Source organism: Pelodiscus sinensis, chromosome 17 (genome assembly GCF_052426305.1).
Source record: "Pelodiscus sinensis isolate ZL-2025 chromosome 17, ASM5242630v1, whole genome shotgun sequence".
In the NCBI taxonomy this organism is placed as follows: Eukaryota; Metazoa; Chordata; order Testudines; family Trionychidae; genus Pelodiscus; species Pelodiscus sinensis.
Window position 1 is genome coordinate 10366311 of NC_143068.1, and position 25792 is coordinate 10392102.

At 43.1% G+C, this 25792-nt stretch overlaps 1 long non-coding RNA gene across 1 annotated transcript in view; it reads right to left on the minus strand.

The window, feature by feature from the left end:
- The window catches only part of LOC102453262 (uncharacterized), a 140666-nt gene that overhangs the window by 23228 nt on the left and 91646 nt on the right, over nucleotides 1–25792 (minus strand). The window contains exon 3 of the long non-coding RNA XR_016347022.1: nucleotides 13219–20533. This is a non-coding gene — a long non-coding RNA (uncharacterized LOC102453262). The remainder of the gene's footprint in view (nucleotides 1–13218; nucleotides 20534–25792) is intronic.

A 25792-nucleotide genomic window follows, 5' to 3' on the forward strand; every position in this document is an offset into this window, starting at 1 on the left:
CTCCCACTGTGAGGACATTTCTGAAGCTCGGCTTACCATAGCTGGAATTGCGCACCTTAAACCGACCTTTAGCTGTAGTGTAGACCTGGCTTTAGCTGTCAGTGGAGACATTTCAAAACTAAATAGAGCAGCTAATGGGGCTACCTTACAGAACTCTATTCCTTATGTGGGGAACACTGCTCGCGATAAACAGGCAAGCAGGGGGTTGGGAGAAGTCCCAGCAAACAACATTTGAAAAGACTTAGAATATTCAATCCATCTTCAGTGACCAAGCAGTTACTTAGACTGAAACACTCCTTGGACCAGCAATCATAGGTATATATGTACAGCGCCTAGCACAATGGGGCACTGATTCAGAGAAGATGGCTTGTAGCTGCCTCTGAAACATTATGAAACATTCTCTTGAACTTGTCACCTATCAAGAAGCATTTCCCTTTCTCCTGCCTCTCCTTTTCTCAGCTCCTCCACCTAAGGGATTGCTCCCTTTTACTAAAAAGAGGTTTCCTGCCACCAGGGAGGGCCTGGTGAAAGAGCTGAATGGATGCCCTCCCCAAGAATTGCTAGTGGGTCTGACAAGTCGTGCTTCATCACAGATCAAAGGATTATTGTTCAGTAATCCATGAACAATAATTTGCCTTCCTTTTCAGTCTGGGAGGATGAGTAAACAGCTGGTCAGTGTGGTGACAAGGGAAATTTAAAAATTTGCAAGTCCAGCATCTACCTTTGAGAACTGACTCTCTTCCTAGAAAGAGAGTCATCCATTGGATGACAATTGCTGTTGACACTAATCAGTGTGCTATTATTTATGTATTTATTTTTGTAGTACCATAGCACCTCAGTCATGAACCAGGATCTGTCTGTGTTAGGTGCTGTACAAACACAGAACAAAAAGATGATCACTCTCCCCATGAGCTTACAACGTAAAGCAAGAAACAGACATGGGAAACTAAGGAAACAATGAGGAAAATGCTGGTCCATGGGAAAAAAAAGTGGTGTCAGCACACCAACTGCCTAACCATTGCCACATTTTTTGTAGGCCTAACGGCAAAGATACAATTCCATTAGCTTCAGTAGACCCATGCAAGTTTATATCAATTGTAGCTCTGGCCTCCTGTTTTTAATTGTGTTTCCAGCTGTATGACATTATTCCTCACTAAGCATGAGCCACGCAATAAGGGTGCTGGTTCATTTTGCAGAGTGGATGTCCAGAGATTGGGGTGAATCAGAAGGTGAATCTGGCTCACCATGCTTAACCTTCCAAAAGAACAAAAGGTACCAGAGAGATGACACAGAGCAAGGGGAATCTGAATTACTCCACAAAGGGAGTTTCTGGGAAAATGTGTTTAATATATTTATTAATGAACTTGAAAAATGGAAGGGAGCAGTAAGGTAGCAAATGAAAAGACTGAGGTAATATAAAAACAGTGTTTCCACAATATTGATAATAGGGTTAATTAGATACAGGATCAATTAACTAGAAAGCCTTCAGCTGCAAAGGCTATAATATACAGAATGGCATGCTTACAGCTGGAAATATATTAACCTGCAGTGTAATAACTCACCCTGTTCTGGAGCTGATCACTTTCAAATCCTGTAGTGTATAAGAATCTTGCCAGTTCTCAGGATCAGGACCCTATTATAGCGTGCCTCAAATATCTTGGGAATTTCTAGTACATCCCCAGTCACTGTTTCCAAAGCAGCAGCAACTGTAAGAGAAATACCCTTCCCCGTACATAGCATCAGCCAGCTGGGATTTCTGCATCTGGCATTTCATTGTTAATTCAAAGATGCAACCACTGGAAGTGTTAAAACTTGGAAGGCAAACACTCCATGGGCTTTGACTTTGATGGTACTTAAACACATTACACGTGTAACAGGTTATACCTCTGAGCTTTCTCAAATCAGCTGCTCTAAAGCAACAGTGTAAAGAGAGGGTGAATACTACACCAGGCCACCAGAAGGAAATCAGGTGACCAGTTTTCAGCAGACAAAATCCGAAGTAACATTTTTAATTGTGTGTGTGCGCGCATTCATACGCGTATATGGGGAAACCTCCTCTTGTCTTTGGTGAGGGCTGACTCAGCATAGCAGGACACTTTCACTGATAGCTGGGCAGATGTTCTCCATCCAGATGCTTACAGAAAAGGAGCTGCCCACACAACGAATGCAGCCTGTTGAGGAGAGCAAGAGCTGTGATTTCACACAGTTGTGATCCGCCAGTGGGATGTTAAAATGGTCAACCCCAGGATCTCTCTGAGGCTTGAGTTTGGTTTTAAATACAGGTTGTTACCCGGAGAGCTGGGGTAAACAATTGCTGTGCTATGGGCTATGCAATTTAATTAAAGCCTAAGGTGCCCTCCCACAGAAGCCAGATTTGGCCTGGTATCCTGTATCTAATCACCAGGGAAACAGCTTAGAAATCACCAAACAACAAGAATTTAGGGCCAAACCATGTATTTTAAATGTAAGACTAAACATTAGCAAACAGCATACAATTCAGCAACAGTCCCACCCTAACCCTGGAAAAGAAGAAGATAGAAGAGTCCCACACACACAAGGGTATACATTACATTCAATGCGGTGATTGATGTTCGATGTCCGTGACCTTCAACCTCGCGGCTAGTGAAAAGCCTTAAGGGAGGACAAACAGAGCGATCCCTCGATGGATGCTTCTTGCCTCCTGCGAGCTGACGCTTGGTGGGCACCGGATCCTGTCCGAGTATCCGTAAGCGAGACAGTGTTATAAGTCCCAAAGTCTTAGTGGGAGCGGAAAAGGCTTCCCTTATTCCAGTTAAAGTCACTAGCAGTGGGTAGTCTTGTCAGACTGCAGGCTGAAACCTTGGCCTCCTCCAGGTAGACGATGACACAGGGCAATGATGATTACAGACGCACACACAGGACATGAAGGGGGCCAAAGAACACGAATGCTCCTTGACAAGGGTATATAAACATCTCATGGCGGGAAAACCATGAAGAGAGCGGGGTGCAGAGAACTAGAGCTGGGTGCATAAAACTTGGGTGCCGTGTGCAGAGAATGGGTGCGCACACAGGCAATTGGGCGGTGTGCACAGCCTTCGGTGCTGAGTGCATAGGTTTAGTGCTGGGTGCACAGCCTTCCTTTACCTGTTTTGGCGGGAAAACTGCTCTGAGGGAAAAAGAACCCCTCAGACTCCATTTTGTATTCTACCCAGGCAACAAGGTGGTCCCTGAGTTACGAATGCATCAACTTACGACTGTTCGTACTTACGACCAACCTCCCATTAAGTGTATTACAGCCGGTCCCTGAGTTATGAATGTGCGATCCACACTTACGAACAGCATAGTCACATTTAAATGAATGGAGTCCGACTTATGAACAGATAGAGTTACGACCAAGTGTTTGGTACGTAACTCATTTGTAAGTCGGGGACTATCTGTACAGCAAATTCATTAAGGATTAATCTTAGTAGGATTCTAGCAGGAGATTCGATGAGGAGTCCTGTGGCACCTTATAGACTAACTGAAGTGTAGGAGCATAAGCTTTCGTGGGCAAAGACCCACTTCGTCAGATGCATGTAGTGGAAATTTCCAGAGGCAGGAATAAATATGCAGGCCAGGATCAGGCTGGAGATGACCAGGTGGATCCAATCAAGGAGGATGAGGCCCACTTCTAGCAGCTGATCTGGAGGTGTGAATTCCAAGAGAATAGAAGCTGCTTTTGTAGTTAGCAAGCCATTCACAGTTTTTGTTTAATCCAGAGTTGATTGTGTCAAACTTAAAGATGAACTGTAGCTCAGCAGTTTCTCTTTGAAGTCTGGTCCTGAAGTTTTTTTGCTGCAGGATAGCTACTTTTAGATCTGCAATTGTGTGTCCAGGAAGATTGAAGTGTTCCCCTACAGGTTTTTGTATGTTGCCATTCCTAATATCAGATTTGTGTCCATTGATTCTTTTACGTAGGGACTGTCCTGTTTGGCCGATGTATATAGCAGTGGGGCATTGTTGGCACATGATGGCATATATTACGTTGGTGGATGTGCAGGAGAATGTACCAGTGACAGTATGGCTGATCTGGTTAGGTCCTGTGATGGTGTTGCTGGTGTATATATGTGGGCAGAGTTGGCACCGAGGTTTGTTGCAAGGATTGGTTCCTGAGTTCGAGTTATTATGGTGCGGTGTGTAGTTGCTGGTGAGAATATGCTTCAGGTTGGCGGGTTGTCTGTGGGCAAGGACCGGCCTACCTCCCAAGGCCTGTGAGAGCGAGGGATCATTGTCCAGGATGGGCTGAAGATCACTAATGATGCGTTGGAGAGGTTTTAGCTGGGGACTGTAGGTGATGGCCAGTGGTGTTCTGTTGGTTTCTTTCTTGGGCTTGTCCCGTAGCAGGAGGCTTCTGGGTACACGTCTGGCTCTGTCAATCTGTCTCCTCACTTCCTCGTGTGGGTATCGCAGTTTACAGAATGCTTGTTGAAGGTCTTGTAGGTGTAGGTCTCTGTCTGAGGGGTTGGAGCATATGCGGTTGTACCTCAGTGCTTGGCTGTAAACAATGGATCGTGTGGTGTGTCCGGGATGGAAACTGGAGGCATGCAGGTAAGTATAGCGGTCGGTAGGTTTTCTGTATAGGGTGGTATTGATATGACCGTCACTTATTTGTATCGTGGTGTCCAGGAAATGGACCTCTCCTGGCCTGCATATTTATTCCTGCCTCTGGAAATTTCCACTACATGCATCTGACGAAGTGGGTCTTTGCCCACGAAAGCTTATGCTCCTACACTTCAGTTAGTCTATAAGGTGCCACAGGACTCCTCATCGCTTCTGCAGATTCAGACTAACACGGCTACCCCTCTGATACTTAGCAGGAGATTGTCAGTCCTTAGGAGGCAAAACTACAGGTATCCCAGGAAGGATAACCCCCATGATAACAAAATCCCAAGGCCTTGTGTAGCATTGGAATGAATAGGACAGCAGAGAATGGATTCTTTCCTTTGCCATCTCTGCGTAAACAGAACTGTTCAGTGCAGAGCTCTAAGAATGTCTGTGCAACAGCATGCGGCCACACGGCTCTACCGGAAACACTGCTCCAGTGACGGAAGGGCTTTTCCAGCACTGTAAAAAATCCACTCGCACCGGCGTGGGACAGTTTTCATGGCCCTAAGCAATGTAGCTAGGTTGACCAAAGTTTTAGATATAAACCAAGTCTAAGTGTTTGTACAGTGCCTGGCTTAACAGGGCCTGCTCACATTTAGGGCCTCTGCAAGCCACTAATACGACAGACAATTTCTGTTTTCTACAGAGCTTTGGGTGATGACAAACTACAAAAGTCCTCAGGCAAGTCACTCAGTACTTCCGTTCCACCGCTGTGCGTGGGGATGATAATACTTCCTTTCAGGCTGAATTAATTCATATATATAAAGCACATTGAGCTGAAATGGAAGGTTCTATATAACAGACACCACACACAGATTATGCGGTAATGACACATTGTCTCGCCAACAGTCCTCAGTGCAATTATTCCTTGTGCTGTATCTCATTACAGCTTCTCTAGTGCCCTCTGCTTAAGCTCTCTGATGCTGTCACATGGTCCTTATCTGCTGTAGCTAGTCAAAAGTCTTTTACTATCACCTTTTTATTTATTCCCACCCAGCCTCAGTAAACTGGTTACAGTTTAATCACTTTGTCACCAGTTTAAAGTCCCTGAGGAAAGTGTTGTGATGACTCCACTTTTTTTTTTATGTTCTTTGAATTATTTCCACCTCTGTGATTACTCTAATTAGCTAACTGGTTTCTGATGTCTGTAACAGAAGCTGGAATTATATTTTCATTAATCACAGTGTTAAACCTGTCTAGTTAGAGTCTGTGATTTTGTGCACTATGATTTGAAAAAAGTCAATACCAAATTAATCTGAAAAGGGAGGGAAAAATCCATATAAATAGACATTATATTTGTCAGCAAGCTGGCTGAAAGACTGATATATTTGGAAATCTTATGATTTACAAGAGCAAACAAGCCATTTATTTAGCTCCTATAAATAAAGATAAATAAGAAATCTCCATTCCTACCTGTTTAAGGTGGCTTCCTTGGATCCAAGTCAGATGACTGACATATTAAACAGGGATCAGAAATAAAGAAACTGACAATACATTTCCTTTATTCCCTAGAGAGGCAACAAAGAATTGTGTTCCTTATGTAGTTTTTCTTTGTCATGTGAGAAACGCAGAACAGAGGAGAAATTAAAGGCTGCGTCTAGACTGGCATGATTTTGCGGAAATACTTTTAATGGAAAAGTTTTTCCATTAAAAGCATTTCTGCCAAAGCGCTTCTAGATTGACACGAATGCTTTTGCGCAAAAGCATCCATGGCCAGTCTAGACGCGACTTTGCGCAAGAAAGCCCCGATCGCCATTTTAGTCATCAGGGCTTTTTTGCGCAAAACAGTTCTTCCCTGTCTACACTGGCCCTCTTGTGCAAGTATTCTTGCGCAAGAGGGCTTTTTCCCAGGCGGGAGCATGAAAGTATTTGCGCAAGAAGCACTGATTTTGTACATTACAAAGTCAGTGCTCTTGTGCAAATTCAAGCGGCCAGTGTAGACAGCTGGCAAGTTTTTGCGCAAAAGCAGCTGCTTTTGCGGAAAAACTTGCCAGTCTAGATGCAGCCCAAGTGTTTGGTTCGTCATGGTGAGACTCTTTTGCCTCAGACCCTCCAAACCATTGAGTTTGTGAAGCCGTCATCCATAAAGTCCATTGATATTGCAATAATCAAACCAAATCAAATTGGCTTGGCCTTCATTGTTTAACCATAAATATATGAAAGCTTCAGGGGGCTAGCCAAGTGAGTCTGTAACAGGAAAAACTTAAAAAACAACAAATAGTCTAGTAGCACCTTAAAAACTAACAAAACATGTAGATGGTATCATGAGCTTTCATAGGCACAACCCACAAAACCGGTCATTTGAAGTAATGGGCTGTGCCCATGAAAGCTCATGATACCATCTACATGTTTTGTTAGTCTTTAAGTTGCTACTAGATCACAAATATATAGTGAGACTTATGACATCACTCAAAGCCCTGTACAAATGTTGACTGATTAGGCCTTGCAACAAACCCCACGAAGCAGGTAGGTAATTGTTACTAGTGAGGCAGAGATGACATGAGCTGTTCACAAGATCCCAGGGCATCCGTGTCAGAGCTGGAAGCAAAACTCACACTTGTAGACCAAGCTGCTTCTGATGGTTTATTAATGTAGCGCTGCATTTGAAGCAAAAATCAAACATTTCATTTTACATTTGTTTTCTATGGATGGAGCCCTGGCACCATTCAAGTCAATAGGAGTTTTGCCATTGTCTTCAAGATTTTTTCCCAGTATCTCTGCCCAGATTTGTTTGCTCTCCTTGTGCTTGTCACTTAACCTTTCTACATGTCGGTTCCTCAGGCCAACATCTATTAAATATCTTCAAAATCCTCAAATGAAAGATGCTGTGGAAGTGCAAAGCTTTGGTATGGATGCAAACATGGGAAACACAAGAAGAGCAAATACTGAGCTCTTTATAAGGCCGTGGGGACACGGAGGAGGAAAAGAAAAGAACCATGGAATTTTATAAATCAGAGCTATTTTCATTTCCAAGGGCTGAAAATGGATTATACGCCATACCAGCAGAGAGACTATGTATCTGTTAGACTTTAGATTCTCTCGCTTTCTTTTTTCTAGGCCAGTTCTGCATGTCACCAGTTTCACTGAAAAGCAAGCTGCATACGCATGACATTATTGCATGATATCATTGCAGACTATGGGTGTGTCTAGACTACACCTCTCTGATGACAGAAAGATATAGATTAGGCACATCAAAAATGCTAATGAAGCAGGGATTTAAATATCCCGTGCCTCATTAGCATAAACATGGCCGCTGCTTTTTTCAAAACGGAGTTTTTTCGGAAAAACAGCAATCTAGATGCAACTCTGTCGAAAATAAACCCTTTTTCTATAGAACCTATATTCCTCAAAAAATGAGGTTTACAGGATCTGTCAAAAAGGGCTTTATTTTCGACAGATCCGCATCTAGACTGCCGTTTTTTCAAAAAAACTCCGTTTCAAAAAAAAGTGGCAGCCATGTTTATGCTAATGTGGTGCAGGATATTTAAATCCCTGCTTCATTAGCAATTTCGATGTGCTTGATTTTCATCCCTCTGTTGGCAGAGGGATGCAGTCTAAACATAGTCTATGTGAGTAACGCCACTCACTGTAGCGAGCATTTGCGCTTGCTGCTTGGTGGTGATAGGACTGGGCAGTGCAGTGGCTTGGGCTGAACACAGGCATCTAGGCTGTCCACAAACCAGGCAAATGGAATGGAAAGGGATCGTTTTCTGCCTCCTTTCTACATGGCACAGAAGCATCTCCTGCAAAATCTCCTGACCCTGTTTGAGGGGGCATTGAGGGCAAGATGTTCCTCTCTCTTGTCTGCCCAACAGCATTTGGACTTACTCAGAAAATATGCCTACAATGCCTGTGCCCAAGGCAAAGCTCCCTGTTTGTTGTTAGGGATGGGCCAGAACTAAATCCCTGAATCCCAATTCCTCACACTTCAGGAGAATGTGTCCGAATCCTAGAACTGGAAGGGACCTCAGGAGGTCATCAAGTCCAACCCCCTCCCCAAGGCAGGACCAATCCCAACTAAATCAACCCAGCCAGGGCTTTGTCAAGCTGAGACTTAAAAACCTCTAGGGTTGGAGATTCCACCACCTCCCTAGGTAACCCATTCCAGTGCTTCACCACCCTCCTAGTGAAATAGTTTTCCTAATATCTAACCTAGACCTCCCCCACTGTAACTTGAGACCATTGCTCCTTGTTCACTACTGTGAACAGCCTCTCTCCATCCTCTTTGGAACCTTCCTTCAGGAAGTTGAAGGCTGCATCAAATCCCCCCTCAGTCTTCTCTTCTGCAGACTAAACAAACCCAAATCCCTCAGTCTCTCCTCTTAGGTCATGTGCTCCAGCCCCCTAATCATTTTGGTTGTCCTACACTGAACCCTCTCCAATGCGTCCACATCCTTTCTATAGTGGGTGACCCAGAACTGGACACAATACTCCAGATGTGGCCTCATCAAAGCCGAATAAAGGGGAATAATCACTTCTCTAGATCTGCTGGCAATGCTCCTTCTAATGCAACCTAATAGGCACAAGGGCACACTGTTGATTCATATCCAGCTTCATATTCCACTGTAATCTCCAGGTCCTTTTCTGCAGAACTGCTACTTAGCCAGTCAGTCCCCCGTCTGTAACAATGCTTGGGATTCTTTCATCCCAAGCGCAGGATCCAAAGTGTCCCCTGGATCCAAATCCCTGCTTGGGAGCCAGCACATCTGCTGTTTACTGTCCTGCACAGAACTTCAAAAGATTTTCTTTCAAATTGGATGCACTGTGGAGATCAGGGGAAATACAAAAGGTGATTTGGGTATTTTCTGCAGTTGCAAGAAAGGCTGCAGAAAAATGATCCCAAATGAATATCCTTCCAAGCAGCAACCAGAACCTCCACCCACTGCATAGCTATAAGAGTCTGCAGAGAGAAATACACAGCAAGATTTTTTATAACCCTTTGCAAATTCAAAGGCAGTGCAGCCTTTGTAAGCTGCATGGTGGTCAGAAAGTTTGCTGCCAATTTCTGCACACAGTGCCCTGACTTTCCTCCATTAGTATCCACAGGTTCTGCTTATACCTTTGACAGGTGTTTCTAGTCATGATGAACTATTTAAAAAATTCATCTCCCAATGGGATGGCATGAGATGTATTCCCCTGCTCAGTAAGTTAGTCGAGTAAAGGATGGCTGATTTTATCTTGAAGAGGAATATCTCACCCGCAGTGTATCACTCTGAAATTTCTGGAAGCCATAGTATTTCTTTGCAGTTCTTTTCAAAAATTGCATTGCTTCTTTTTCATGACAGCACGTTGACAAAGAATTTAGTGTATTTTGTAAAATGGAAATGGATGTGAAAATCTTGAAAGAACGACTAACCTTTTATAAGTAATCCAGACAAAATGGGACTTCTCTTCATCTTACTACCTTGTATTTCTCTATGCCAAGTCTTTCCTGAGTTATAGTTCTGCTATCCGACTTTATGGTGATCAGTGTATTCTAGTGGAAATATATCCTTCCGGTTAGTTTACAGGTAAGGTGAAGACTTTTCAATACTAATAACGGATGCTACTGTTTCTAAAAACGTGATTTGGGTTAGAAGTTTAGGTAAGATTCACAGCTGGTATAAATCAGGATAACTCCACTGACTTCATTTCAACAGAGCTCAGAGGGATTTACATCTGTAGAGACTTTTTCTTTTTATTAAAGTTACTAGTCTCATAAGAACAAAATGCATAGTAGAACAATAATTAGAAAATTATTTTAAAGCTCTTTTCCATACCTCTTCCTCCCCCCGTTGGACTAATTGAAAACGATCCAATACAAATTAATCAAAGCCCAGAACACCTTGTAATTGTAAAAAAAAAACATTTAAAGCTACAGCTATTATAGCTAGGGCTTGTCCAAAATTTTACTTCCAAACTGGGGGTCAAATAGAGCTTTTGTTGACACACACTGTTGTGCAAAATGTCAGCTTTCCACAGAAAATTCTGACTTTTGTTAAAAAACCTAAAAAACTTAAAACTGATTACTTTCTGACTTTTGTCCAAAAACTGAAAAATGTCTGCTAAAAGCTAACACATTTCTTTTGAAAATTGCACCGCAAGTGCCTCGTGGGAATTGTGTCATGACTGCCTCATGTTTCCATTCCCCTCCATGAACCAGGCTATGGCCTACATCTTCCGCGATGCACCACATTATCTGAGATAGAAAGGGTACAGTAGTGCATCATGGGAAATATAGTCTGGCCAGGGAATCTAACCCATAGAGGAGAAAAAAATCCCAATTAACTCTAATTACAGAAAGCTGGAAGGGTAGAAGATAACTATAGCCTGATCCTCCAAAGACTGACATGAAGCTGGTTTTAAAACATTTTTTAGTGAACCCCTCACTATTTGCTGGAAAAGTTTGGATTTGGGTGCAAAATTGATACCTTGGCCACTTAACATCCTCGGTGATGAGAAAAAGCAAAAACAATCTAAGTGTCTTTGAGAGAGACACCATCTGACTGGGACCCATATTCTATATATGCCAAGACAGCATGGCTTCTGGTTCATTAGTTCTTTGATCAAATGACTGTCTCTTCTCTGATAACTACTCAGAATAGGCCAGTTGTGAATGTTCACTCAGTAGTCCTGTGTAGACTGGAGTATGGACTATCATGCCATTAAAAAAATCATCTATAGACAACATACAGGAATACTTTCCAAAGCCAACAATATGGAGCTGTGAAACAATCTAGACATGTCTACTTTAATAAATTGGTGTGAATTGTTTCTGGCATAACCTTGTCAGATTGCTTCAGGCTACAATGGTCTCCATTTGCCAATAGTTACGACCCTCTTGCATCTGCAATATTTAAGTCTTTCCACTTACTTACTGTATACGCCAATTCAATAAAGTGCTTAAGCACATGCTTATCTTTGAGGTCAATGGGATATGAGCACATACTTCAGTGATTTGCTGAACTAGGCCTTAGACAATAATTTCAGTATCTCCACTACCATAGTGGGATAAATGTTGGCAAATGTTGACTTTTTAATGGTGCCTCTGTTTTTAGTTCTCAGTATCCTTCAATCTCATACCACAGAGAATCCATCTAAAGTATAGCTGACAACTGAAGAAGGGAATCTAATTTGTGTTACAAGGCATAGTCTTGTTCTAGGTTCCTAGGTTCCTAGGTTCTAGTTTGGATACACTGAGGCTATGTTACACAGCGGATGTTATTCCGAAATAACATAGAACACGTCTACACAACAAGCACTTATTTTGACAAAATGTCAAAATAATGTCGAGCTGGAGGACTTCTTACTCCAATTCCTGTAACCTTCATTTCATGAGGAGTAAGGAAAGTCAGAGGAACAGTGCTCTTCCTTGGACTTCCTGCTGTGTAGATAGTGGCAAAAGCCACTATTTCGACTTAAGCTATGCAATTGACGTAACTCAAGTAGCATAGCTTATTTTGGTTTTAGCCCTGCTGTATAGATGTGGCCAGGGAGGAACTAGGAAGGAAGCTACAGTAGAGTCACTGCTTCTGGAATTAATTGATTTAAGGCAATATTTCTGTAAAGTGTAACATAGTAAACCAAGTAAGCAATGCTCATAACTTTTTAGTGTAATGGACAAAAATCAATGTTGCATTTAATGTTTGCTCTAGAAGAGCTAAATCAGTTCCCAAACCAGCAAGAATGGACGTAAATGTATTCTGGTACCCAGGACCACTTACCTTTCACAGCTGGGTCAGCTGTGTCAGAGGGTTTAAAAAGCTGCTTTCAATTTGCCTTTGCAGCCGGTGATTTTTGATCAGTTAAACATTTCACCTTCCTTTAGCCCACGATTCGGATATCATACTCCAAATAAAGATTGCACAAAAAAGCATTTGCAATTGTGCAGCTGTGGGATACACACGTGTCATTGTGTTTGGGGGGGGGGGGATTGGAGGACCTGCCTAAAAATGCCTTAGTGCCTTCTGAAAGTGCAATATCCAGGGTGGAAGTTTGAGCCCCAGAGCGGAGGGAGCTTCTTGGGACTAAATCCATAAAACTTCAAGCACTTTTCCTTACTTTTGGGTATGTGAGATGGGCACCTCTTGGCCAGCCCACTGGGGACTGAATCAGAAAACGTCCAGAACCAAACTTACGAGCAGTGTCAGGTCTCACTCCAGCTGTCACAGAGCTGTATCTTCTGCCAACGGGGCTCAGAGGGGGACATGAAACTCATGCCAGGGAGTGACAAATACAGTGGATAGCACCTGCCTACGTGGGCAGACCTCCGTTCCTCATAGATTTGAATCAGGCAGCTTATAACCTACTTCCCTTCTTTGGACATGTGGATGCAAGTAATGCAGGGGCGGGAGTTGCAGCTGTTCAGCATTTCACCAAATGCAGTTAATAGGCAGCAGGTTTAAAACAAACAAGAGGAAGTTTTATTTCTGTGGAATTCTTTGACAGAGGCTGTTGTAAAGGCCAAGACTATAACAGGGTACAAATCAAACAAACCTAGATACATTCACGGAGGAAGAGTCTATCAATGGCTATTAGACAGGATAGGCAGGAATGGAATCCTTAGCCTCTGTCAGAAGCTGGGAATGGGTGACAGGGGAATCAATTAGTGATTACCTGCTCTGTTCAATCCCTCTGGGGCATCTGGCATTTGGCACTGTTGGAAGACAGGATACTGGGCTAGATGGACCTTTGCTCTGACCCATTATGGTCGTTCTCATGTTCTAAAAATGACATGAAATAAATGTCGGAGAGAGATCCATCCACATTACCATTATGACCCATTTTGCTCTGGCTGACTGCATTTTCTTCCACCACTTCTATGATGTAGCATGATTTTTTGCTTCATGCTGTAGCACTGATGCTGATAAGCCAACCCTTAGTCCAACACTCATTATTCATCTTTATCTCATTTTTGCAGGTGCTGAAATAAAACTGTAATTAATCCAGGTGCAAAGGAGGTTGAGTAACTCAGGCCACGTCTTCACTCTGCAAAAACTTCCATGCTACCGAAATTGATTATTTGGAGTTTGATTTAGCGGGTCTAGAAAAGACCCGCTAAATTGAACTCAGAGAGCATCCCTGTTGGCAGCTGGTACTCCTGCAAGGAGTAAGGGAAGCCAATGGGAGCATTTGCTCCAGTCGGCCTCCTGCTGTGGGGGCAGCGGGGAAACTCAAAACAAGGTACGCTGATTCCAGCTATGTAATTAACATAGCTGGAGTTGCATATCTTGATTGGACCTTCCCCTTCAGTGTAGATCTGGCCTCAGCTATCCCATTGTCTCAGAGGGGTAGCCTCAGCTATCCCATGGAAATTTTGATGCAGCCTCCATTTTAGTCCCAGCTTTGCTCTACTTTATATAACTTACTTTCCCCAGTGTTTCAACTAAGGCTATCAATCAATCACAGGTAACTCAATTAATTATGCAAAACTAATAACTAGATTAAGAAAGTGTGCAACTAAAATGGCAATTAATGGTGACTAAAACATAGTACAAGACCAATTTAAATTTATAAATATTGTGGATGTTTTTCTACATTTTCAAATATGGTTTCAAAGTGTACAGTGCGCACATTATGTTATTTTTATTACAAATATTTGCACTGTGAAAAGATAAACAAAAGAAATAGTAGTTCGCCTCATATAAGAACTGTAATGTAACTCTTTATCATGCAAGTACAATGTACACATGTAAATCTTTTTCACATAACTGCACGCAAAAACAAAACAATGTAAAAATGTAGATCCTACAAGTCCACACAGTCCTACTTCTTGTTCAGCCAATCGCGCTGACAAACAAGTTTGTTTACATTTGCTGGAAATAATGCTGTTTGCTTCTTATTCACAATATCACTTGAAAGTGACAACAGGTGTTCACATGGCACTATTGTAGCCAGCACTGCAAAGTATTCACATACTAATTAGGCTAAATATTTGCATGCCCTATTGTGCTTTGATGTGTAGATTGTATGATCACTACGCTCACCAACCCCCATCTCTGTGGCAGCTTTGATGACACAGAGCATGATGACATCTTTCTGTCACCTAGCAGGAAAACCCTTTTTATATAGAGAGAGAAATTTAAAAAATCTTGTTAACAGTGCAAATATTTGGAATACCAAAAAAGAAAGCAAGCACTGTACACTTTGTATTGTCTGTTGTAACTGAAGTCAATATATTTGAAAATGTAGAAAAAATTCAAAATATTTACCACTGTGATTAATGGCGACTATTATTTTAATCTTGCAATCAACTGCAATTTTTTTAATTGTTTGCCAGCCCTAGTTCCAACCTATGAGAACTCATCTACTTTGATACAACCACTTCTAAGAAAGTGTCTCAATGATACACAAAGAGCCTGTCTCATAGAGCTGACACCAGCGTAAGTCAGGATTAACATCAGCTAAGGGTATGTCTACACTGCAACATTATTTGGAAATAACTGGCACTATTCCAAAATAACTTACTCCGTGTCTACACAGCAGGCAGTTATTTCAAAACAGTGTCAAAATACTGTCTAGCTGGAGGACTTCTTACTCCAATTCCTGTAACCCTCATTGTATGAGGAATAAGGGAAGTCAGAGGAAGAGTGCTCTATTTCAAAATAAGTGCTGTGTAGACACTCCTTATTTCAAAATAAGATTGACGTAGCTCAATTTGTGTAGCTTATTTCGAGTAAAGCCCTGCAGTGGGGAGACAACCTAAATCACTTTAGCCCCAGTGTTGGATGTTAACATGCAAATCAACGAACATACCTGGATGGAGCTTGTATCTGCAGATCTCTTTTATACAGGCAGTTATGGTCATGAAATAACCTTAATTGCAAGTGCATTTCCACCTCTAGTTTTTAAATCTGGCTCAAAAGACCCTTAGAAACATGGTGATCCCTCCAGTCAGCTTTTATATGGCATTCCGAGTGCTGCACTTGCCATATTACTTTTAGAAAACAACCCACACTCCAATTCATTGTCCTGCCTGCCACCTTTTTGCCCTCCACCCTTCCATAACACAGCCAGAGGAAAACCTACTTTGTCAGAAACTCAGGTGCTGCGTGAGATTAAAATGTAAATGTTAACCTCCACTTCTCCAAATATGTTTTACATTTTACTTTTTGACCGTGTGAAAAAATAGAATTTGTATAACCTGTGAATTGATTGGCGCCCAGACCCTTAGGCAAATAGCTGAACACCGTCATAAATAAACCCTCTGCCCGCTAAGACTGAAAACCATGTGAAAGCCGTCTCATGCAATTGGATTGATCATCACAGGAGCACATGCTGAGCAGAGTTTGGCTTCCCTAGCTGGGAGAGGGTGGGGGTGAATATCCAATGCATCATTCAGCAGGACTGGAAAGAATTTTGTTTTGATGCATTTGCTGATTGGAAGAAAACAGCAAAAATTAATTTATAGCAATGATTTCCAGTACTAGGCAAATGGCAAAACTTGCCCATAGTAGCTAGTTGGAAGCAGGAAAATAATTTAACCCTGATAAGTGTCTGGCCTATTTGACACTAAAATAAATCGGTGCTAACAGACTGCAAACCTGTTGATATCTGCATCAGTACAGTTGCAGAGGTAGAGGGGTGATGCTTCAAAGTAAATCCCTCCCAAGGTAATTGCTTTGAAATGAAGTAACTAGCCCTTCCCTTCATTGAAAATAACATGCAGTAGCAGGATAAATTAGGTACGTACCTTAGTAAATGGAGCATGTGATTATAGGATAAATGTATATGAAAATATACATTAGTTCACCTGCCTCTTCAACTGACTTCTGTTATTCTCAATTCCTTTCAAAATCTAGTTTGACACAGTCCTTGTGGCATTTCTACATTTCCAGACTCCTTTCATCCTTGTCTTTCTTAACTCTCCACTCTACTCATCTAATACCTCCCTTCCAATCTGTTCTTTCTAATAACCTTCTCATTGCTAGTGCAAGAGTCTTCTCCTCTGCAACTCCTACCCTCTGCAACAACTTCCACTCACTACATCTCCATCATTATTCATTATTTGCTAGCTAGGCTACATAGGTGTCATATGTAACTGCAGATTTGTGATTTCGTGTGATTTCTTAAACTGCACCTATTTATTATTCTTATTTTAGAGTATTGGCATCACAAGCCATATATAATGTATAAACTATATTTTTGAAAGAGTTTGTCCATCTGTCTGTGAGTTCGTTTGTTTAAGAACTCCTCCTAAATGGTAAGCGCCAGGACCACCAAATGTGGTATGTAGCTTCCTCTTATCATAGCTTAAAAGTCAGGGTTTGGTTGCGCCAGGACAATGGGATGTGCCTGGAATTTGACTGTTTCTCATAAAATGGAAAGGGGAGGTCTGGTAGGAGGGAAAGTTATACTCCAGAATGACCACAAGGGGACAGCAAGGAGCCAGTGATGGGGGTCCAGAACAGCTATAACCCCATTGGGCCAGCAGGGCACAGGGATGGATAGTTATCTAGTATATATTTCAGAGTGTTTGTCTATTTGTATGCCTGTTTATCTGTGTGTCTGTCTGTCCCTCAGCTGGGGGACATGCACCCCTCCCTGGCTGTGCCCTCTGCAGCAGCCATGGACAGGCATTTCTCACTTGGCCCCAAGGTGCTGCAGTGACAGAGGCTTTGGTTGTCCTCTGTCTCTGGGGCAGCCTGCCTACTGAACCCCTCATCCCCAGCCCCACCCCAGAACAAATGATTTAAATGAAGAAAAACAAAACTTATTCGAGTTAAGGACCTAGGCAACGCTAAGTCTTTTGCTATCTATCTATTAGAGCTTTTGTTTCATCTGTCTGTCTGTCTGGGAGTCTGTTCCTCTGTCTGTGAATTCTTTTGTCCAAGAACTCCTCCTAAATGGTAAAAGCTAGGACCATGAAATTTGACATGCATCTTCCTCTTATCCCAACTTAAAGCAAGGTCAGGGTTTGGTTGTGCCAGGAAAATTGGATGGGTCTGGAATTCGATTGTTTTCCATAACATGGAAAGGAAGCGGTCTGATAGGCAGGACTGTTATACTCCACAGTGACCACAAGGGGCAGCAAGCATGAGGGACAGTTATGCAGGAGGCAGAGAAGGGAGTGAGGGAGGGGCTCAGGGTAGAGGGTGGGTGAGCAGGAGTCAGGGAAAGGGGTTGGGAGGAGGGGGAGCTCAGGAGAGGGGGTTTTGGTGGCCACTGGCTTCTCTCCAGGGCTGGCCCAGGTTGGGGGGCTTGTGCACTCTTCCTGCTGGTTTCTCTTTGGGGCCAGCCTGGGCTGTGGGGAAGCCATGCAGGCCACCCTCCTGTGCTTCTAGGGCTGGCACAGGGCCGGGGGAGGGGGCCAGCAGGAGGATGGGAAGTGGTGGTATGTGAAAGCCAGCAGTTGCTTACCAGGGCAAGCTGGGGTGGCAGGGTGTTTGCTGCCCCCCTTTGGCCATAAGTGAGTATAACCATTCCTGCTCTCACACCCCTCCCTTTCCGTTTGAGGGAAACAATCACATTCCATACACATCCTATTCTCCTGGCACAACCAAACCCTGACCTTGCTTTATGTTATAAGAGGAAGCTGCAGACCAAATTTAGTGGTCCAAGCTCTTACTGTTTAGAAGAAATTCTCAAACAGACTCACAGATGGATGGACAGAGAGACAGACAGATGCCTATATCTAAAATATATAGTGAGAAGATGTATGTATGTGTGTTCAACCAAATACGTTTGAATGAAAGCATCTGAAGAAATAAGGACCAATTTTCCAGTATCTTTCTAAGCAAAGAGCACTAAAATTCATACAAAAAATGACTCATCATTTTGGCCACTTACATTTTTGGGCACACTTTTGGCACACTTTCCAGAAGCCTATAATAAGGTCACTCAAATCGTGTCTGAAGCTGCATACCAAAAATATCCAAGACACCAAAAATCAGTCGTGACTTTTGAAAATCTTGCTCATAATAAACATTCACAGAACTGCACCATGTTTAAGGCCAGAATGGGCCATTAGATTCTCTGGTCTATCCTTCTGCATCATGTGGGTCACAGAATAAGTCTGAGGACTGAACGGTTTGACCAGCTGTGGTCACACAGATTGTTTGTGCGTGATGAGAAAATCAAGAATCTGTCGTAGAAATCATCCGGTGAATAATTTCATGTAACAAACACATTCCATATAGCAAACAGACAATTCAGCAATAGACAAGGAGGCTGACCTGCAAATTCATTGCTGTCTGCGAAGTATTCACTCAGTTCTATCTGCTAAACAGGCTATGAAGAGGGACAGGTTTATAGAGGAGTTAAACAACCGCGAGGATGTATTTTGTAATCCACAAACTTTCCACCACTTGGGTGGAATCCTCTGGGACAGACAGTCCCAAAGCACCACAATGATAAAGGCCGTGTGGCTAATGAGTCTTGGTGAGCTGCCAGCCAACTGAACATATTGCATATGAAAGAACACCGGTTAAAATATGGGCTTACCACCAACTTAGGATAGTGCTTTATTGGCCTCAGTCCCAGCACAAGGTCACTGGCTGAGACCAGTCTGGGTTTTTCAATGCCCCTTGGCATCTTTCAACAGTGCCTCCGTTCTCCAGCTTGGAACTTGGTCAGTTTCATTTTGATGCCATTTGCTACTTCTCTTGTCTCCGGTGAGGTTTTTGTTTGTTTGTTTCTTTTTTATTAAATGGTGTAAATTCCATCATCTCCTAGACCTCTGCACTGGCCTGGTCTCCCAGCAGTGCTTTCAATGGGATCACAAATGACATAGTGTATCCGCATGAAACCAAAATGAGTTCATCCCCATTTTTAGATCAAGGTGTCATTTGCAAGGACTTTATTCATAATTAATGAAATTATTACTGGATGCAGCCACATTCCTCATTCGTGTATAATAAGATACTTTGTAGAGTGCATTAGTAAAAAGCTTACAGACGAGGCTATGACAACCCTACTGTGAAACATATTCTATGGTGTACTGCAGCTTTTGTTAAAGCAATCTCTGCCCAAGATTGCAAATGATCAGTCGGGCCAGATGGTGATAGACGATATCAATGTTAATTAATAATAGGATAACACTGATCATTAATAGCAAATCATGATGATGGGATTTTGTTAGTCAGTGTTATGATAATGTTCATTTCACAGAATCATAAAATCATAGGCCTTAGAGATGGAAAAGCCCCATTCAGTAATCTCAGTCCATCTTTCTGCTAATGCAGTACCATTCCTTACAGATCTGACAAAGCGGGTTCCAGCCCACAAAAGTATACATAGCTGATTTACACAAGCTGATGCCCAAATAAATGTGTTAGTCTTAAGGTGCCTCAAGACTCCTTGTTGTTTTTAGCTGAAACTGATTAACACGGCTACCCTTCTGAGACAGGATTCCTCATAGAGCATGGGTTCCCAAACTGGGGGGCGTGAAGAAATTCGGGGGGAGGGGTGCAAGGCATCCTGGCTTCCCCTCCCCCATTAAGTTTTGCTGCCCCAGTCAGTTCTTTCTTTCTTTGCTCAACAAGTTTTGCTGCTATTTATTGGGGGGAGGAAGGGCATGAGGGTTTTTCAAAAATCGAAAAGGGGGGCGTGATGCCGAAAAGTTTGGGAACCACTGTTATAGAGCATTTAATGCTGGTTAAAGAGTCTTATGCTTCCACATTCATCCAACCAGGAAATCTGGAGAGGCCTATTGTTCTTATTGCAATTTTTATACAGTATTTATGAAAACACTGCTGAGTTGTTGAACATGAAGAATTAGCCCTACCTGTCCTCTCACTACGGACTGTTACAAGGTTCTGGTGATAAGAGACATATGAAGCAAGGTAGCCTATAGTAAACATGTTAGGAAATAATTTAACGTAAAAGGCGTCTTCACACATTACACGTGGCTTCCTCCAGCAATTTCAAGACGACATCATACCTCTTACCTTCGGTTTACTATGGAAAAACTTCTTGTGCTGCTGTAACTAACCTGCAATAGCAAGTAACAGAGAGAGAGTCAGTTGAGAAGATTGCATGCCCTTTAGAAACAATAGAACAGTGTTTCCAAGTTTTTCAGCTGACGCTATATTTTCCCGACTTATATATACAGGACTGCATCAATCCCGGCATTACATCATGCTGCGTGAAGTGAATGAACTGCCCTTGGGCATAGCCTGCCCTAGGGGAAGAGGAAGTTCTACGTCATTGCAAATTACAAAATGTGATAAGCAAGGGAAGCAGTCTCATGCAGTGACAACTGGAGATGGACACTAACTCTCAATTCAAATACCCGCCAGAGATCCCCTTCCCAATGATTTTGCTGGTAGCCGCATGTGAGACTGTTCTTCCAGCTGACAGATTTCCAGATTGATTGCGTGACTACCACACCTTGATATGAGGGTGTATTAGGAAACGCATTTGAATTGCAAGCTGTCACTTTAAGAGCGTGAGAAACTGGTCCTGGTCCTGCTTGCGGACCTGGGGGCTCTGTAGTGAACTGTGTGATGAGAGTAAGTCTAGAACAAAGATGGGGAAGATCGAGTCTGCAGGTTGGATGCGGTCCACCAAGCCGTTTGATCCAGCCCACGGCTGACCTGCTGCTCCCCTGCCCCCAGGCCAATTGAGATCTGGGAACGGGGGACTGTGCAAGGTCTCCTTCCCTCGCCAGGGGCATGTGGCGCCTGGAGGGAACCACCAGCTGTTCAAAACAGCTGGCAGTTCCTCTGGGCATCACGTGCCCTGTCAGGGTAGGGGTAGGGGGGCGAGAGACTTTGTGTGCTCCCCTGCTCTCAGGCCCTGATTGGCCAGGGGGCAGAGAAGCATGCAAAGTCTCCTCCCCGGCCGTGCCTAGAGGGAATAGCCTCTTTCTGTCTGAAGTCCCACACCTTCTGTCTGAACCCCCACCTCTTTGGGAGCAAGAGCCCATGATCACTGCCAAAATTCGTGAGGTGGCCCCCCTGCACAAATTATTGCCCACCACTGGTCTAGAAAGAATCAGATGACATGCTGCTATGCTATAAAGAGAAGCCTGCTTTATCTCTCTACTTTTGGTTACTGTGGTTGTCATTATGGAGTCAAAGAAAAAAAAGCAGTGATACCCAGCATCCTTCCAGCAGCGCTATTTTATATATTTTGTATCTAGCGTCTCTGTGCGTATGCCAGGAGCAGAACAGGTAGAGGGGAGCCCAGACACAACTGGGACTGACACGGACTGCTAAGAAACGGTGCCATGGAATTTTCACGCTGAAGATAAAAACAGGGTGACTTGAAGAACTGCCTGTGTGCGGAGAAAACAGATGAGAACCTCATGAGACTAAATATCCTGCCAGCTTCAGGCAGGGCTGATTCTACAGGTAGCTGATTGCCCCATGCAAAATTCTCATCAGCAAATATATCCGTGGCTTCATCTGCAGCCAAAAACATCTCGTGGGTAAGCAAATCCAGAGGACCAGCACTGACAATTGGCCAGGAGAGGCATTACAAATGAACAACAAAAACCACAGCAGCTAGGAAAGATCCCATCATTCAAGTCACTAATAAACAGATGGGATAAAAAAATATATTGCAGGGAACAATTCCACACTAGCAGAGTGGCTGGCCTATCAGGACAGGATATATATCTTTCCTGTTTCCACTTTCTCTGATAAGATGTAGGCTAGTTGTTCAGTAGGACACAGATATTTCATAAGTAATCTCAATCAAAGGCATACAATTTACCCAGTTCACTGCCATCTTCCTATTAGCAGGATCTCTGTGTTGAGAGATGTTCCATTTTCCGATCTCTTTCACACAGCTCTGCCACTTGCCACCTTTATTAAAGTCCTAAATCCTTAAACCATGTTAATACCTATGCAGCTTTGCCTCCTCTCGCAATTCACGCATACAGCTTATTGACTAGAGCAAGAGCAATGTTCGCTAAGGGCTAAAAGAGGAGAGTGTTCATTCTGGAGTTCTCTTGGTAAGGAAATTAATAACCAGGCTTCCTTTGGAAAGTAGAGTCCAATGAACTGACGCACAAATTGCCTTTGCCCCTCTCCCCCGCACCAAAGCCCTTTAACTTTTTATTTGGTTTTAAACAGTTTCATTTCAGACCAATCTGAACTAGGATTCATTCAAGTGCCGCCTCCCAGACAGACCATCTCTTATCTCACTGATGTTAGCAGCAATTATTTACAGCAGAAATGTTTAATCAGGAAAGGGGAGCTACAGACAATACTGTAACGTTGCTACAACCACATGTATCTCACATTGTTTTAGCTTCTCCATCCAGAGCTATTCTCCTGCATTTTGTTCCACCTTTTAGGCCTCCAAGGTAAGAGTGTCGGGCACTTGTGACCCTTGTTCTTTGCAGGTGTTGAGAAGTAAGAGCATGTAGAACAATGCAGGAGGCAGAGGGCAAGAGAGTGTGAAGTTCAGCAATATTATATACAGTAAGACTTTATAATAACATAGCTGTACAACTTTGTCACACATGACACTTCCAGGCTAGCCCCAAGATCAGGAGGTTGGGAGGCATAAAGATGACATAAACCCTTCTTTACAGATCCCACTTGGGTTTTCTCCTATGGCTTTGCAGCACCCAAAAACTCTGTCTATACTCCAAAAACTTTATTCAATCAGCATGTCAAGTATCTTTATTCGTAATAGCCTGAGCCTTCCCCTTAGACAGGAAGCCCATGTTTGCTTGGAAGAGCTGATAATCTCTCATATGACTGAGCTCATAAGGGATTTTTAGATGAACAGTATTTAAACATGAATAATTAAAATCTGAGTTAAATGAAGATGTTGTACAGCTCAGTGCAGTGTAAACACAGCAGCTACAAGGGCTCCATTCAGATATATCCTTGAACATGCCTCTTTGGATCCAGAATGGGAAACGCTTTCACTTTCATTACCAACTACCCCTGATTCAAGGAGATTAGCTTTTTGACCAATTTTCTTGTGTCGGGCAATAAATTAAGGGAAGGACAAATGATTTTCATCTCAGGGATTATAACCTAAAGCAGGTGGAGCAACCTTAGACTCTTGGGGTATGTCTACACAGCAAAGTTATTTTGAAATAACAGTAGTTATTTCGAAATAACTTTCCTAGTGTCTACATAGCCATTCCGTTATTTTGAAATTAATTTGAAATAGCAGAGGGCTTATTTCGAAATTGGTAAACCTCATTCCATGAGGAATAGCACCAATTTCAAAATTGCTATTTTGAAATAAGAGCTGTGTAGATGCTTATTTCGAAATAGGGGGCCTCCAGCCCTTCCCCAGGTGCCCTGCTGGCCGCCCTGGACACAAGGTAACTTCTGATCTGATGTCCTGCCAGAACTAGTTCCAACCAGCCTTAAAAGTGATTCAACATCCACTCACTGTGGACGCGCTATTTCAAGATAGAAAAATGTTATTTCAAAATGCATTTTGGCTGTGTCTAGACTGGTCACTTTTTCCGGAAAAGCACATGCTTTTCCGGAAAAACTTGCCAGCTGTCTACACTGGCCGCTTGAATTCCACAAAAACACTGACGATCTCATGTAAGATTGTCAGTGCTTTTGCGGAAATACTATGCTGCTCCCGTTCGGGCAAAAGTCTTTTTCTGAAAAACTTTTGCACAAAAGGGCCAGTGTAGACAGCAGAGATTTGTTTTCCGCAAAAAAGCCTCGATTGCGAAAATGGCGATTGGGGCTTTTTTGCAGAAAAGCGCGTCTAGATTGGCCACGGACGCTTTTCTGCAAAAAGTGCTTTTGCGGAAAAGCGTCCTGCCAATCTAGACGCGCTTTTCCAAAAATGCTTTTAATGGAAAACTTTTCTGTTAAAAGCATTTCTGGAAAATCATGACAGTATAGACATGGCCTTTGTGTGTAGACGCGTTATTTTGAAATAAGCTATTTTGAGTTAACTATTTCGAAATTACAGTAGTGTCTGGATTATCCAACCTTTGGTAATCCAACATTCCGCTTTATCCGACCCTGAAGTTCCCGGGGACAAAGCAGTGCCGGCAGGAGCGGCGTCAGTGGTTCCAGGAGAGTGACGGGGCAGTGAGCGGGGCCATTCTACCAGCCTGCACCCGGGAGCTGCAGGGAGGGAAGGGACCAGGGCCAGGCAGGGATGGGGACCAAGCGGTGCCGGCTACAGTAGAGTCCCTATCATCCAACATTTTCAGTAATCCAACCACCTGTCGGTCCCATTTAGGTCGGATAATCTGGACTCTACTGTAGATATTTTGAAATAACGCTGTAGTGTAGACATACCCTTAGCTATTCTAGGTACATATATTGTTTGGTTCCAATGTGGGGATGTAGCTGAGATCCCTAGGGCAAAGACCAGCAGAAGTGAAACATGCCAGGAAATCCACTCTCTGAGGCCGTGTGAGACAGATCAGTTCAGATCCCCTGATTATAAAAGATCTTTCAAGAAATGTTAAGTATCTGACACAGCGATGGGCAACCTCGGCTAGTGAGTGGGCTGCATGGGCCGCCCTCCTTCATCTCAGTGAGCCTCAGGATTGTCATAACCAAGACCGTCTCCCGGAATAGGGTAGTTTTGCTCACTGCGCTTGCGTGCCCAGCATTTGCGGGCTGTGCCAACTGAACCGGACCAGCACTGCAATTGGATGCAGAGCGAGTGCATGGTTCTCACGGTCAATATTATGTACAGTCAGCATGCACCTCATTTCACGTGTCCTTCTTTATGTGTGAGTCACTTCAATGATACCAGTAAGAAAAAACCTATGCAATTTGAAACCAGTGGAATCCGGCAGCCCTACGTGGAGGCAACAGTAAACAAAATGTCTCACTCAGGTTACGTCTAGACTGCAGGCTTCTTTCAGAAGAAGCTTTTCCAAAAGAGATCTTCTGGACAACCTTTTTTCAAAAGAGAGCATCTACACAGCAAACACGCAACAAGAAAGTGATCTGCTTTTTCGAAAGATAGCGGCCACATTGATTGGATGCTATCTCGCATGTAAATTGTGATTACTGTGGACGGAGTGGCCACCAGGGTACCTGTGCTTTTTCCTGGAAGCCTCTTCTTTTGAAAAAACACTCTCTTTAGCATCCACATGCCTTTTTCTGAAAAACCTTTTTCAGAAAAAGGCTTCTTCCTCGTAGAAAGACGTTTACTGCTGTCGGAAAAACCCCTCCATTCTTTTGACTTTCTGTTGAAAGAACACAATAGCAGTGTGGACGTTTTTCCAGAAAAACTTCAGTGTAGACATTCCCTCATAGAACCCAATGGGCCGCCCACTGATCTGACACCT